Below are 14,534 nucleotides of genomic sequence, written 5' to 3'. Positions count from 1 at the left end.
AGGGTTCAGAGCCACAGAGGGGATGAAAGTGGAGTGCTGGGTCAGGACTTGTCAGGAGGGGTTTTTGAGTCAGGTTTGGAGATAGGGATGTCCAAGATGTGCCAATTGAGAGTACAGGTGTACCAGCCCAACCCAAACCCGAAGGAGTAGCCCTAAAGACATGCCCGTTTCCCTGAGTGCGGGTACAGGCAGGAGCCCTTATGCAGGACAATGCCAGAAGGCCTGGCTGCGAGGTGTAGGGCTCTAAAGAAGTTGGGTTTAGAAGGGGGGAGGTGTAGCCACACACACAGAGGCTGAGGTAAAGGACTCAAGGACTAGAGGACACACGGTGAAAACCAGGGGAACAGGCTAGGATACAAGTCAGAGTACAGGTGTAGCGGCCCTCACAGCACTGCTACCAGCACACTTCCCCTGAGAGCAGGTGCAGGCAGCAGCCCTAGTGCAGGAACACACCAGAAGCTCTGACATGTGCAGACGCTGTCAGGCTAGGGCCAGGCAGGAAGCGATAGTGGGGAGCAGGATCCAGCAGGGCTGGGGATAACGGGGGTTTCCCGCCCCACCCACCCTGGGATTCCCTGTCTCTCCGCAGCCGGTGGAAGTGCTCCTGATTTCCCTCTCGAGGCGGCGGTTGGTAAGGCTTCGTGCCTTTTGCCACCGCAAAGAGTTCGGCTCTGTCAGCCTCTGCCCTGTCTCAGGGCCACGTTTCTTAGGGTAGGCAGGGAACAACTGTGGATGTACCTGTCCTGCGTGCGGGACAGCTCTTGGGACCCTAACGGTGCAGAGCGTCCCCGGCTGCAAGGTCTAGGGCTCTGAAGAAGCAGGGTTCAGAAGGGGGGAGGTTACAGTGATTCACACAGAGGCTGAGGTAAAGGACTGAAGGACTAGAGAACACACAGTGAAAATCAGGGGTACAGCCTAGGATACAAGTCAGAGTACAGGTATCCCGGTCCTCACAGCGCTGCTGCCAACACTGTTTCCCTGAGAGCAGGTGCAGGCAGTAATCCTAATGGCAAGGCAATGCCAGAAGTCCTGAGAGGTGCAGGCAGTAACCCTAAGCTAGGGCCAGGCAGGAAGTGACAGTGGTGGGGCCGAGTCCGCAGGGTTGAGGTTCACCGGGGATGTCCACCCTGCGTTCCTGTCCTGCTCTAACTGGGGATGCTCACAGCCCTAATGGAGGCCACGGTGGGTGGGCTCAGTGCCAGTAATGCCTCTAAGGCTTTGGCGCTGCGAGCGTCGGCCTCCGAGCTCAGCTGAAGCACACACGGGGCCCGAGGACCCGGTCCTGCTTAAGAGACGGTGAGTAGCAGAGCTGCTGGTTTTTGGCTGATGTGCAGCTAAGATTATGCTTTGATGTTTGGTTTTCTTTATTGTAGCTGACTAGGAGACAGCAGGCAAGTGACAGGAGGAATTTCCCAGAGGCATAGGCGGCCTTCTTTGGGACCCAGCGTGGATTCACCTCCCCAGACATCTGAGAGATAAGTGGAGGGCTCGGAACTAGGGAGAGGATGAAAGCGGGGTGCCAGGGCAGGGGTCAGCGGGAGAGATTTTTTGAGTCTGGTTTGGAGATGGGGATGTCCCAGATGTGACCCCTTAGGCTACAATAAGGGAAAGTCTCATTCTGGATCACAGTGCTGAGGTGTGCAGGGCAGAGCAGTCCCAGGGTGTGTTGTGTCTGTTGTGCACTTTGTGTCTTTTGGGTGTCTTGTCTTTTCCTTTAGTCTTTTCAGGCGCCTGTCAAAACCTCTGGCATCAGTCTTAGCATTTCTGATCTCTGTGCTCCTCAGCCAGGTGCCTTTGTCTCAGCTGCTCGGACACTCATCAGAATCCATCTCTCTTCACAAGCATCCAGTCCGATGCCTTTTCAGGTCTTGTTCTGAGCTGTACTGACAGCCGTGCACCGCCCTGATCCATTCCGGCGGGTTAGGTCTTGTGAGAATGCAAAGACAGGTCGAGGATTCTGACCGTAGGATTCTCGGGCATCCATCTCTGCGTTTCTTGGGATAAGTCATCCCGATGGCATCTTGTTCCTGCAGGGTTCTCTGAGCCTGGCCAGCTCACCTTCCTTCTCACCTCGGTCATCTCATTCCGAGTTCTCTGGACCCTCAGGGTCATTCTTCTTGCCCAGAGTTTTCTGTCCCTGTTGTGTCCCCTCGTTTGTCCTGTCCCGTGTCACGGCCGGTGTGTTTGGCCGGGAGCTGCTCTGCCTTGATGCTCAGTCTGGGTGTAGGGGTACGAGGGTAATAGTGCCGGGGGCTTGAAATTTGTGATGTGGGGTGTAGTTAGACTGTAGAGGGTATTCCTAGATTGCCACAAGATGTGTGGAGCTGTCAAGGTATCCTGCAGCACTCTGACTTTTGTCCGAACTTTCTTTCAGATGCAGAGGGATGAAATCTGTGGCAGAGCCCCCCAGTCTGGGTGAGGGGGCTCCCCTGAGAAGGTCAGTCACTGTTTTGATTTGCAGGGGAGGTGTAAATGATGGCTGTGTTACATCTCTGTTCTTTGTCTTTATTTTTAGGTGGTAAAGCCGGATCTCAGCAGTCAAGCTGACGTGGGCGAGGTGAGCAGTGATGGGTGGACAGAAGCAGTTGCTATTGTTCAAGCCTCACTCGCTGGTGCAACTCTAAGCCTCCGTTATTGTGTGTTTTAGGGAGTCCACTCGCAGGAGGCCGAGCTCCCCTCTCACCAACCGGACGACAGACCCGGGTCACCTCACCCGTGAGCCCTCCGGGAGCATTCCAGGAGTCTGTGATGGAGCCTTGATCTTCTCCTTGTGAAGGCTCCATCCAGGTAGTCTTGGATAACGGGCGAGGAGTTGAGGTGAGTCAGGGAGGAGAAGGAGGGATGGTCCCCTCAAGTTCCAGCGCTGCCACGTCACCTTGTCTGCTCTTTACCCAGGCAGACCCTGCGACGCCGGCGTTGGCCTCTGAGCGCAGCTGAAGCACGGGGCCGAGGACACAGGCAAGCTTAGGAGACAGTGAGTAGCAGAATTGTCGGGTTTTGGGTGATGGGCTGCCAAGATTATGCTTTGATGTTTGGTTTTCTTTATTGTAGCTGTGTAGGAGACAACAGCCCAGCAACAGCAGGAATTTCCCTGAGGGAGAGGCGGCCTTCTTTGCCACCCAGCGTGGATTCACCTCCCTAGACGTCCGAGAGATAAGTGGAGGGCTCGGAGCCAGGGAGGGCTTGAAAGCGGGGTGTGGGATCAGGGGCCACCGGGAGGGATTTTTTGAGTCATTTTTGGTGACAGGGATGTCCAAGAAGTGACCGCTTAGGCTACAGAAAGTCTCATTCTGGATCAGAGTGCCGAGGTGTGCCGGGCAGAGCAGTCCTGGTGTGTGTTGTGTCACTTGTCTGTTGTGCACTCTGTCTGTTTGGTGTCTTGTCTTTTCCTTTTGTCCTTTGAGGGGCCTATCAAAACCCCTGGCATCAGTCTTAGCATTTCTGATCTCTGTGCTCCTCAGCCAGGTGCCTTTGTCTCAGCTGCTCGGACACTCATCAGAATCCATCTCTCTTCACAAGCATCCAGTCCGATGCCTTTTCAGGTCTTGTTCTGAGCTGTATTGACAGCCGTGCACCGCCCTGATCCATTCGGCGGGTTAGGTCTTGTGAGAATGCAAAGACAGGTCGAGGATTCTGACCGTAGGATTCTCGGGCATCCATCTCTGCATTTCTTGGGATAAGTCATCCCGATGGCATCTTGTTCCTGCAGGGTTCTCTGAGCCTGGCCAGCTCACCTTCCGTCTCACCTCGGTCATCTCATCCCGCGTTCTCTGGACCCTCAGGGTCATTCTTCTTGCCCAGAGTTTTCTGTCCCTGTTGCGTCCCCTCGTTTGTCCTGTGCTGTGTCACGGGTGTTGGTGTGTGTTTGGCCGGGAGCTGCTCTGCCTTGATGCTCAGTCTGGGTGTAGGGGTACGAGGGTAATAGTGCCGGGGGCTTGAAATTTGTGATGTGGGGTGTAGTTAGACTGTAGAGGGTATTCCTAGATTGCCACAAGATGTGTGGAGCTGTCAAGGTATCCTGCAGCACTCTGACTGTTGTTCTGACTTTCTTTCAGATGCAGGTGGATGAAATCTGTGGCAGAGCCCCCCATCCTGGGTGAGGGGGCTCCCCTGAGAAGGTCGGTCACTGTTTTGATTTGCAGGGGAGGTGTAAATGGTGGCCGTGTTACAGCTCTGTTCTTTGTCTTTATTTTTAGACCAGACCCTGCGACGCCGGCGTTGGCCTCTGAGCGCAGCTGAAGCACAGGGCCGAGGACACAGGCAAGCTTAGGAGACTGTGAGTAGCAGAATTGCTGGTTTCTGGCTGATGTGCTGCTAAGAGCACAGGGTCACGTTTAGTTCTCTTTATTGTAGCTGACGAGGAGACACCAGCCTGGTCACAGCAGGAATTTCCCCGAGGGAGAGGCAGCCTTCTTTGGGACCCGGCGTGGATGCACCTCCCCAGACATCTGAGAGATAAGTGGCGAGCTCAGAGCCGTAGAGGGCATGAAAGAAGAGTGTGGGGTCACTAGCAAGGTTTTTTGAGTCAGGTTTGAAGACAGGGATGTCTAAGCTGTGACCCCTTAGGTTTCATCCAGGGAGAGTCTCATTCTGGATCACAGTGCCGAGGTGTGCAGGGCAGAGCAGTCCTGGTGTGTGTTGTGTCTGTTGTGCACTCTGTGTCTTGGGTGTCTTGTGTGTGCTGTCTTTTCCCTTAGCCCTTCAGGGGCCTGTCAAAACCTCTGGCATCAGTCTTAGCATTTCTGATCTCTGTGCTCCTCAGCCAGGTGCCTTTGTCTCAGCTGCTCGGACACTCATCAGAATCCATCTCTCTTCACAAGCATCCAGTCCGATGCCTTTTCAGGTCTTGTTCTGAGCTGTACTGACAGCCGTGCACCGCCCTGATCCATTCGGCGGGTTAGGTCTTGTGAGAATGCAAAGACAGGTCGAGGATTCTGACCGTAGGATTCTCGGGCATCCATCTCTGCATTTCTTGGGATAAGTCATCCCGATGGCATCTTGTTCCTGCAGGGTTCTCTGAGCCTGGCCAGCTCACCTTCCGTCTCACCTCGGTCATCTCATCCCGCGTTCTCTGGACCCTCAGGGTCATTCTTCTTGCCCAGAGTTTTCTGTCCCTGTTGCGTCCCCTCGTTTGTCCTGTGCTGTGTCACGGGTGTTGGTGTGTGTTTGGCCGGGAGCTGCTCTGCCTTGATGCTCAGTCTGGGTGTAGGGGTACGAGGGTAATAGTGCCGGGGGCTTGAAATTTGTGATGTGGGGTGTAGTTAGACTGTAGAGGGTATTCCTAGATTGCCACAAGATGTCTGGAGCTGTCAAGGTATCCTGCAGCACTCTGACTTTTGTCCGAACTTTCTTTCAGATGCAGAGGGATGAAATCTGTGGCAGAGCCCCCCATCCTGGGTGAGGGGCTCCCCTGAGAAGGTCGGTCACTGTTTCTGTTTGCAGGGGAGGTGTAAATGATGGCTGTGTTACATCTCTGTTCTTTGTCTTTATTTTTAGGAGGTGAAGCCGGATCTCAGCAGTCAAGCTGACGTGGGCGAGGTGAGCAGTGATGGGTAGACAGAAGCAGTTGCTATTGTTCAAGCCTCACTCGCTGGTGCAACTCTAAGCCTCCGTTATTGTGTGTTTTAGGGAGTCCACTCGCAGGAGGCCGAGCTCCCCTCTCACCAACCGGACGACAGACCCGGGTCACCTCACCCGTGAGCCCTCCGGGAGCATTCCAGGAGTCTGTGATGGAGCCTTGATCTTCTCCTTGTGAAGGCCCCATCCAGGTAGTCTTGGATAACGGGCGAGGAGTTGAGGTGAGTCAGGGAGGAGAAGGAGGGATGGTCCCCTCAAGTTCCAGCGCTGCCACGTCACCTTGTCTGCTCTTTACCCAGGCAGACCCTGCGACGCCGGCGTTGGCCTCTGAGCGCAGCTGAAGCGCGGGGCCGAGGACACAGGCAAGCTTAGGAGACAGTGAGTAGCAGAATTGTCGGGTTTTGGGTGATGGGCTGCTAAGATCACGCATTCGTGTTTGGTTTTCTTTGTTGTAGCTGACTAAGAGACAACAGCCCAGCAACAGCAGGAGTTTCCCCGAGGAGGGAGAGGCGGCCTTCTTTGCACCTGGCAGGGATTTGCCTCCCTGGATGCCTGAGAGATAAGTGGAGGGTGATGAAAGCAGGATGCCAGGGCAGGGATCACCGGGAGGGGTTTTTTAAGTCAGATTTGGAGTTGGGGGCACCAAGATGTGACCCCTTAGGCTACGTTAAGGGAAAGTCTCATTTTTCATCTCAGTGCTGAGGTGTGCCGGGCAGAGCAGTCCTGGTGTGTGTTGTGTCACTTGTCTGTTGTGCACTCTGTGTCTGTTTGGTGTCTTGTCTTTTCCTTTCGTCCTTTGAGGGGCCTGTCAAAACCTCTGGCATCAGTCTTAGCATTTCTGATCTCTGTGCTCCTCAGCCAGGTGCCTTTGTCTCAGCTGCTCGGACACTCATCAGAATCCATCTCTCTTCACAAGCATCCAGTCCGATGCCTTTTCAGGTCTTGTTCTGAGCTGTACTGACAGCCGTGCACCGCCCTGATCCATTCCGGCGGGTTAGGTCTTGTGAGAATGCAAAGACAGGTCGAGGATTCTGACCGTAGGGTTCTCGGGCATCCATCTCTGCATTTCTTGGGATAAGTCATCCCGATGGCATCTTGTTCCTGCAGGGTTCTCTGAGCCTGGCCAGCTCACCTTCAGTCTCACCTCGGTCATCTCATTCTGAGTTCTCTGGACCCTCAGGGTCATTCTTCTTGCCCAGAGTTTTCTGTCCCTGTTGTGTCCCCTCGTTTGTCCTGTGCTGTGTCACGGGTGTTGGTGTGTGTTTGGCCTGGAGCTGCTCTGCCTTGCTGCTCAGTCTGGGTGTAGGGGTACGAGGGTAATAGTGCTGGGGGCTTGAAATTTGTGATGTGGGGTGTAGTTAGACTGTAGAGGGTATTCCTAGATTGCCACAAGATGTGTGGAGCTGTCAAGGTATCCTGCAGCACTCTGACTTTTGTCCCAACTTTCTTTCAGATGCAGAGGGATGAAATCCGTGGCAGAGCCCCCCATCCTGGGTGAGGGGCTCCCCTGAGAAGATCGATCGCTATTCAAGGTGAGAGTCACATATTTCACATTTTTTGGCACTCCAGTGCAGGCCACCTGCATTTACAGCTTGAAACAGGTGAGTCCCTTGGTAACCCCCCTGGGCAGCAGCTGGAGCCTGCTCCGGGCTGGGCTGAGGGAGCAAACACTTGTGGCTGACACAGCTCCACACTGGGGGTACTTGGGAAAACACCTGCCTTGTCCTGGATTGTTTTTTTTTTTGAGCTTTTGACAAGGTTTTAGTCATCACCTTGGTAAAAATAAATGGTAAGGACTGAAGACATGAGAGGCTGGCAGGTTATATGCACGAAAGACAACTTTTTTTTTCTTAAATATTTGTGCAACCTATATCTTAATTTTGAGACTCTTTTTTGGTCAACTTTATTGTAAAACCCCCTTATTTTCAAGTTAGCTGCTTCAATAATGAATTTGTTTTACAAATACCCGCTAATGTCCGAAGGTTAAAGCACTAACACCAACATCCCACCTCTTTTATTTTTGCAGCAAAATTTTATCTTTACTAAACTTGAAACTTGATGTTTTTGCAGGTAGTAAGTTAAAGAAGGTGTTTATCTGCCCATCACTGATAGTCAGGGTCATGAAGAAATTGCTCTAGTGTTCTAAAATAAATGCAGATTTTTAGGCCTCTCCCATTCTCTCTGACTAGCAGCATGTGAATTGATTTTTGATCTCCTTTCTGTTGGTGTCTGTGGGTTTTAAGCTGCATGGAGAAGGTGTCTGTGGACATGGCACCCAGGGAATGGTGCTGGGAAGGGCAGGATGGAAAGGAGCTGCTCAGGAATCCAGAGCAGCAGTGGAGTGGGAGCTGGTGCTGCTGCCTCAGTCACACCCTCCTGGACAGTCTGTGCAGTGATAATATTCCTACTTTCCTTCCTGAACCTGGGGTTGGAGGAGAACATGAGTCTTGGCATTGTTGGAAAGGGGAACTCCAGGGAAAAACTGCTGTTTGTGTCCTCAGAGAGCAGTGGGAAGAGCCTGGGAGAAATCCTGGCTGGCTGAGGGATCCTTGTGTCCCCTCGGGAATAAATCCCTGCGTCTCCTCAGCCCTGCTGGTTTGCAGTAGCGTTTGTACACCTTTCGCTGCAGCTGTGGTTCTTAATAACTGGAAGTCCATGGATTGCTGGGCGATTCCCATAAGTTCTCCTATTTTGTAGGAGCTGCACGGTGAGGTCAGCATTCTGATGGAGGCCCTGGCACAGCTGCCAAGGGCAAGGAACGTGGAGCATCCCGGGGCTTCTCCCACCCGAGTTTCTCCCGGAGCGTGCTGCGTGTCGTGCCGGATGTTTAACCCGGGTTTGGGGTGTTCTCCTGCAGTCCCAGCTCTGACTGCTGCCCCCGAGCCCCGGCCTTGCTCGGTCCCAGCACTGAACCTGGCAGGTGGGTGTGCTTTTCCAGCCCTTGAATCCCACGGGCAATCCCAGATTCCCGGAGCTCCCCGAGGCACAGCCTGGCCTCCCTCCCTGGGAGCTGCATTTCAGTCTGCCTGGACCAAGGCCATCCTGTTTGAGACTTTATTCCTGTTGCTTTTCCTCTTCCAGGTTGTGGGCAAAAAGGAGAGAGCCAGTAGGAAGTGAAGCCACTGGAAGGCCTTATCCCAGTCCAAGGTTGGATAGGAGTAACTGGACCTGTTGAATTCCCACTTCCCTTTAAATTAGAGCAGAGGAAGCAGATTTTAAATCATCATTCCATGAACTTTCACCAACTTCATGACTCTTGCAAAAGTTTTCAATGTTAGAAATTCCTGAGCTTGTTTTCCGGGCAAGCTTGGATTTAGATGTTATTCCTTCCTTTTATTTGAAGGAATAACTCTGATTTTCTCTCTGATTTTAGTAAGGGAATATTTATTTATTCCAATTTTCCATCCTAATTGGAATTTTTGCACCTTGTAGAGCACATTTCCAAGGAAATTTACCCAATTAATGTTGGTAAATCAGGAATTGTCCAGCACCATCTCCACAAAATTCTGTGAATTCCCAAGAAAACGTTGAAGTATTTATTTGCCATGATTCATCTCTTTGTAAAGTTCAATTTACTGCATTTTTAATTACATAAATGCCATTAAAACCTGAATCCAGGCCTAGCTGCTGTTCCTTGGACACAAGGGGCTGGTTCTTTCCTACCTTGGCACATTTGGGTGTTTGTCCAAAATGAGCTTCCCACTAAAATAGAATTTGTTTCCAAGCAAAAGTGGGAATTGTCTAGAAAACCTTCTGTTCTGGGGGGCACTGGGTTTGTTTCCCTTATTGCTGCATAATTGAGGAAAGCCATGGTGCTTTTTTAGGCAGTGGCAGGAGGTGAAAGCTGCATTTATTTAATTTTGTATTTTATTTCTTGTTATTTTTGTATTTTTATGCTCTTTTGTTGTGGTTTCTCATGTTGCGTTTTGTGGTTTTTCAAAGACTTTTTCTTCCGTTTTTTAATTTTTATATTTTTTTCTTTAGCTATTTATTTACTTGTTAAAACTACTTTTAGTTTTTTATTTTAATTTTTTGTTTAAATTTTTTTTCCACTTTTTTGTTACTTTGAAATTTTTTTCTTTTGGTATTTTAATTTTATTTATTATTTTCTATAGTTTTGGTTTATTTTTTCATGTTTTCTTTGTTCCTTTTTTTTTCCCCATACTCTTTCTTCCCCCGGGCGCCTGGGGGTTTGGCTGTTGGCAAGAAAGATGAGAAATGACCTCCGTGCCCGCTGGACGTCGGGATGTCATAGAGAGCGCAGTTGGCAAAAGCTCTGTATTTTCTGCTCCATAAAACTCCTGAAGGGAGAAAGCTGTGACCACCGTGGTGCCGTTTTTTCCTTCCCAGCCCCGACCAGGTCTCCTCCTACCCGTGCACAGTGTTACCAGCAGCAGCCTGCTGTCCAGGCTGTCGAGGCGCATTTCAGAGGGGGCAATAAAAACAAAGTAGACGTTTTATTTTGAACTCTCCGACCCTGCTTGTTTATTAGCAAAGAACTCCAAAACAAAGCGAACAAAAAAAGAAAACCCACAAACTAAACTCCCCCGCAACCCACCAAAAAAAAACCATAGAGAAAGAGAAAACATGCCCATATTATTTGAATAAAGATTAAAACTTTACCCCTTAGAAAACCAGGCTCATTTAATTCAAATTAATTGTGTTTCTGATGTGTTAGGTTAATGAATTCATCTAGTGTAAAATATCGTTTAAAATATAAACAAACGAATTAAAAAATAATGAAAAAGAAAAATAACAAAAAGTATAGGATATGAAAAATAATATAAATAATAAATACACAATATATTATTACATACTACACGTTTTATAAATATATATAATATACATAATATAAACATCTATAATGTACATAATCATGATATTTCAATGAAATGTATTATTATTTATAACATTACATAATAAATAATAAATTATTTTATATATAACTTTCTATACTTAATATATATAATAAATATAATAGTATAATAAACATAATACATGATGTATAATGTACATAATATAAAAGCTGAATTGTAATGATTAATGTAAATATCAGAATCACAAAGATAAAAAATATTGAAATAGAGCCTGAACGAAAGGCTTTTTTGTTTCGGTCTGGTTGCTGGCAGGGTTCTCGCAGGTGTGCTCGGGGGTCTTTTGGGCCATTTATTCCGGAGGCTGTTCGGAAGGGCATTTCTGGGCACGTTCGTTTATGGCTCCGCTCCGCGCCGCCGCGCGGCAGTGCTGCCACCCTGTGGGCAGAGAGCGGTAGTGCAGCTTCCCCCCCGCCCGGCCCGCCCGATCTGTGCGGCAATGCTGCCACCGTGTGGGAAAACAGCGGTAGTGCAGCTGTCCCTCCCGCCCGTCCCGCCTGATCTGTGCGGCAATGCTGCCACCGTGTGGACAAACAGCGGTAGTGCAGCTGTCCCTCCCGCCCGTCCCGCCTGATCTGTGCGGCAATGCTGCCACCCTGTGGGCAAAGAGCGGTAGTGCAGCTGTCCCTCCCGCCCGTCCCGCCTGATCTGTGCGGCATTGCTGCCATCGTGTGGACAAACAGCGGTAGTGCAGCTGTCCCTCCCGCCCGTCCCGCCTGATCCGTGCGGCAATGCTGCCACCCTGTGGGCAAAGAGCGGTAGTGCAGCTGTCCCCCATGACCGTCCCGCCGGAGCCGTGCGGCAGTGCTGCCACCCTGTGGGCAAAGAGCGGTAGTGCAGCTGTCCCCCCCCGCCCGTCCCCGACGCGCGTGGCAGCCCCGCATTGTGAGCTCGGGGGCGGCGCTGCCGCCCGCCCGCCCGCAGCTCGGGGCCGAAAGGGAGGGAAAAAGGCAAGGAGCCCGGGCGCGTGGCAGCCGGCTGCCTGCGCGCGCCACCCGGACCCCGGAGCCGTCCGGGCGCAATTTTCCGCGGCGTTTCCAGGTGTGCCGACACGGGCCGTGTGCTCAGTCGCGACGCGCTTGCGTTCGGATTCGTGGATTTAGTCAGGCGTCTGTGTAAACACCTGGCGGAGGCCTATGCCGAGCCACAAAGAACATGGCGGCCGGGACGGAAGTGGCCTCAGGAGCAACCAAGATGGCGGCAAGGAAAAGCGGAAGTCACGCGTCGCCCCTCACAAAATGGCGCCGAGGCGCGAGGCGCCCGACCTTCCAAAAAGGGCGGCCAAAAGGGCGGGAAAAATAAGGACCCTGTAGGCGTTTACGCAGATGCCTTTACAAAAACCCCGACTACAGCGCCGCCCGGGTGCAATTTTCCGCGGCGTTTCCAGGTGTGCAGACACCGGCCATGTGCTCATCCGCGCCGCCTCCGGGTTCGGATTCGTGGATTTAGTCAGGCGTCTGTATAAACACCTGCCGGGGGCCTTAGCGATGCCGCAAAAAAGATGCCGGCGGGACCGGAAGTGGCCTCAGACGCAACCAAGATGGCGGCAAGGAAGGGCGGAATGCTCGTGGGGCTCATCGCGGCCGAAAATCACCGAGTGCAGCTCACACCCTGCAATGGCAAAAGCTGTTTTATTAAAACTCAGCCGAGAATTTTCCTCTTATTTCCAGGTCACAGGATATACTGAGCCTGAGAGGGATCCTAAAATCTGACTCTCAAGCAGACGGACCGTTTGAGAATCGAACTTAGCACCTTGGCATTACCCAGACTCTGCTCCAAGCAGCTGAACCAATCTCTGCATTATGGGGATGGACCTCCATAGGATGGCAACGCTTGGCCCCACTAAGGTAAGTGCAGTGCCGCCTTCTCTGCCAAAGCTGCTTCACACAGCAGCCCCTGGAATGGCTCGAGGGCAGAACTGGCTGGCAGCTCACGACAGCACAAAGCTCTTCCAGTGACGCTGATTTCCTGTCCTTTCCAGGATTTACTCAACAGCTGCCGTAAAAGTACTTACACAAAGTCTCTTTCTGGGCGGAAAGGAGCAGGACAAGTCCTGAGGCTTCCCTTCTTCCACGGCCAAAGTTCTGGAGAGAGGCAGGGCCCGTCCCACCCGCACAGGGGCGTTTCCTGCAGGTGAGTGTTGCCGGGCCAAACTGATGGCAGCTGCTGAGGCCGGGGCTGCTTTTCTGGCCGGAGGCCTCGGTGCCCCCCCGTGCCGCCTGCAGTGTCCCTCGGGGTTTCCTGCAGGTGTCCCGGGTGCCCGGAGGCGCAGGGAGGAAGGAGGCCGGCAGCCCCAGCGGGGCCAGCAGCCCTGGGATGATGTGCAGGGGAGGAGCTGTGCCTGCGGGGCCCCGCCCGTGGCAGCGGCGGCCAAACGCAGGGCCCGGGGCCGGGCTCGGGGCTGGCACGGACACGGCCCCGGGGCTGCCGCGGCTCCTCGGCCAGGGGCTGCTCCCACCGGGCACGGGGAGATGCTGCAGCCCGGACAGAGGCACCCACAGCCCAAGAGCTCCCCAGGGAACAGCTGGCATTGCCCGGGAACGGCGGCTCGGGCTGTCTGCAGAGGGGCTCAGACAGCAATTCCCACCTCCCGGAGCTCCCACACAGTTGCCAGGGATGTCCTGGCCACCCCAAATCCCCTCCCTTTCAGCCTGAGGACATCACCCATCGGCAGCATTAAAGCCAAGGTGCTCCTCCCTCACAGAAATTAAATCCAGAGCAACGGCCCTCGGAGATGCCTCAAAATCAAAGGTTTGAGTGGGATGGAGTTTCGTTTGGATGAAGTCTGGACTTTTCCAGGGAGCCAGCCGGAGTGCAGAAGTGATGGAAAGCTTTTGCAGGTGGGTCCCACTGGAGGTGTGCTGAAGGCAGGGATGGGCATCCCTTGCCTGAGGGAAAGGCACTTGCAGAGGCCACTGCTGGGGCTCGGAAAGGAGCTGAGCTCCTGCAGGGAGCTGTGTCCTCCCGAGGGCACAGGGGCTGCCTCAGCACAGGCCGGCCAGTGCCTTCTCCTGCTCTGAAACATCACCTGGAGCCCGAGCTCAGGGGGTGGCTGAATTCCAGGGAAATCTGACAGGTGACCCCCAGGGGATGAGGGTTAGAATTAACCAAATCTATGGAATAGAAACCTATCCTGTCCCCATCCTGCTGAGCTTCCTTGGAAGCTCTGCTGGTTCCTGACACGTCTGGCATTCAAGCAGCAGCTCTGCGTGGGAATATCCATGCTCTGTGAGGCACTGTGAGGTTATTGCAGCAGGAACTGAGCAGGGAATTCGGGGCCGTGGGTATAATTCATCTAAACTAGCAAAGGTGACAGTGAACCCCAAATCTGGGCACCACACAGAGAACAATCTTTGTGCTGCCCTGTCAGCTCAAGCCCCTGGGCTGGGAAGTTTTGGGAGTCAAACATATGGAATGATAAAAGTCACAGCAACTGGTGTCACCCCGAGGGACAGTCCAAGTCCCAGACAATTCCTCTGCAGTCCCCTGGGGGGGAAAACACCCTCTGTCGGCCAGGAGCCCTGACTCTGCTTCTCCTATCAGCTGTGTTGGGCTTTAAGAACTTGAAATAACTTTGAAGCCAAAGAAATCACCTTTTCCTTCTGGTTTGATTGTGTTTTTTTGTTGTTGTTTTTTTTTTTTTTCTTTCAGATGCTGGACTTGCTTCTGTGGATGTGTGCTGAGCTCTGGCTGCAGGGGACTGTCAGGCCTGAATGGCTGTGAGTTTGTGTTCTTCTCGCTGGGGAAGCAGAAATAATTATTAATTAGACTGCAGAAATGTTTTCAGAAACCTTTCCCCTTTCCTGCCCTTTGCTGGTGGATCTTCTCTTTCTGCCTTTGACTTTACAAAGCTGTTCCCTGATGTCAATTCCCCTGCCTGAATTCCTTGCAGCTCCTAGCTGGGAAAAACTGGGATGATGTCCTAGGGATGTTCTTAGGGGAGGACAGAGGTGAGATTTTTGCCTGTATTTTTCTAATATTTTCTAAAATTTCAGGGAGCTGCTCCTGCTCCTGCCCCTAATCCTGCTGCTGCTGCACAAGTGGAGCCTTGTCAGCGAAGACCTGCATCTGCAGGAGGCCCCG

At 52.3% G+C, this 14,534-nt stretch overlaps 3 long non-coding RNA genes across 4 annotated transcripts; all 3 read left to right on the top strand.

Annotated features, from left to right (window-relative positions):
* The first annotated feature begins 4,973 nt into the window (after positions 1–4,973).
* On the top strand, positions 4,974–6,685 carry LOC136305647 (uncharacterized). 2 transcript variants are annotated; one of them, XR_010725383.1, is made up of 5 exons: positions 4,974–5,418; positions 5,497–5,538; positions 5,629–5,798; positions 5,877–5,939; positions 6,033–6,685. It is a non-coding gene; the product is annotated as an uncharacterized lncRNA (long non-coding RNA). The 2 variants fall into 2 exon arrangements; XR_010725384.1 differs by having other exon boundaries at positions 5,877–5,955.
* Positions 6,686–8,655: 1,970 nt separating this feature from the next.
* Positions 8,656–10,037, top strand: LOC136305649 (uncharacterized). The gene is made up of 2 exons (XR_010725385.1): positions 8,656–8,724; positions 9,789–10,037. It is a non-coding gene; the product is annotated as an uncharacterized lncRNA (long non-coding RNA).
* Positions 10,038–12,233: 2,196 nt separating this feature from the next.
* Positions 12,234–13,271, top strand: LOC136305650 (uncharacterized). Its single transcript, XR_010725386.1, has 3 exons — positions 12,234–12,298; positions 12,433–12,584; positions 12,699–13,271. It is a non-coding gene; the product is annotated as an uncharacterized lncRNA (long non-coding RNA).
* The last annotated feature ends 1,263 nt before the right edge of the window (positions 13,272–14,534 follow it).

This window comes from Chamaea fasciata, unplaced genomic scaffold (genome assembly GCF_029207755.1).
Source record: "Chamaea fasciata isolate MVZ Bird 193981 ecotype frontalis unplaced genomic scaffold, bChaFas1.0.hap1 SCAF_552, whole genome shotgun sequence".
Classification (NCBI taxonomy): domain Eukaryota; kingdom Metazoa; phylum Chordata; class Aves; order Passeriformes; family Sylviidae; genus Chamaea; species Chamaea fasciata.
This window is presented reverse-complemented; position numbering and strand designations above follow the sequence as displayed.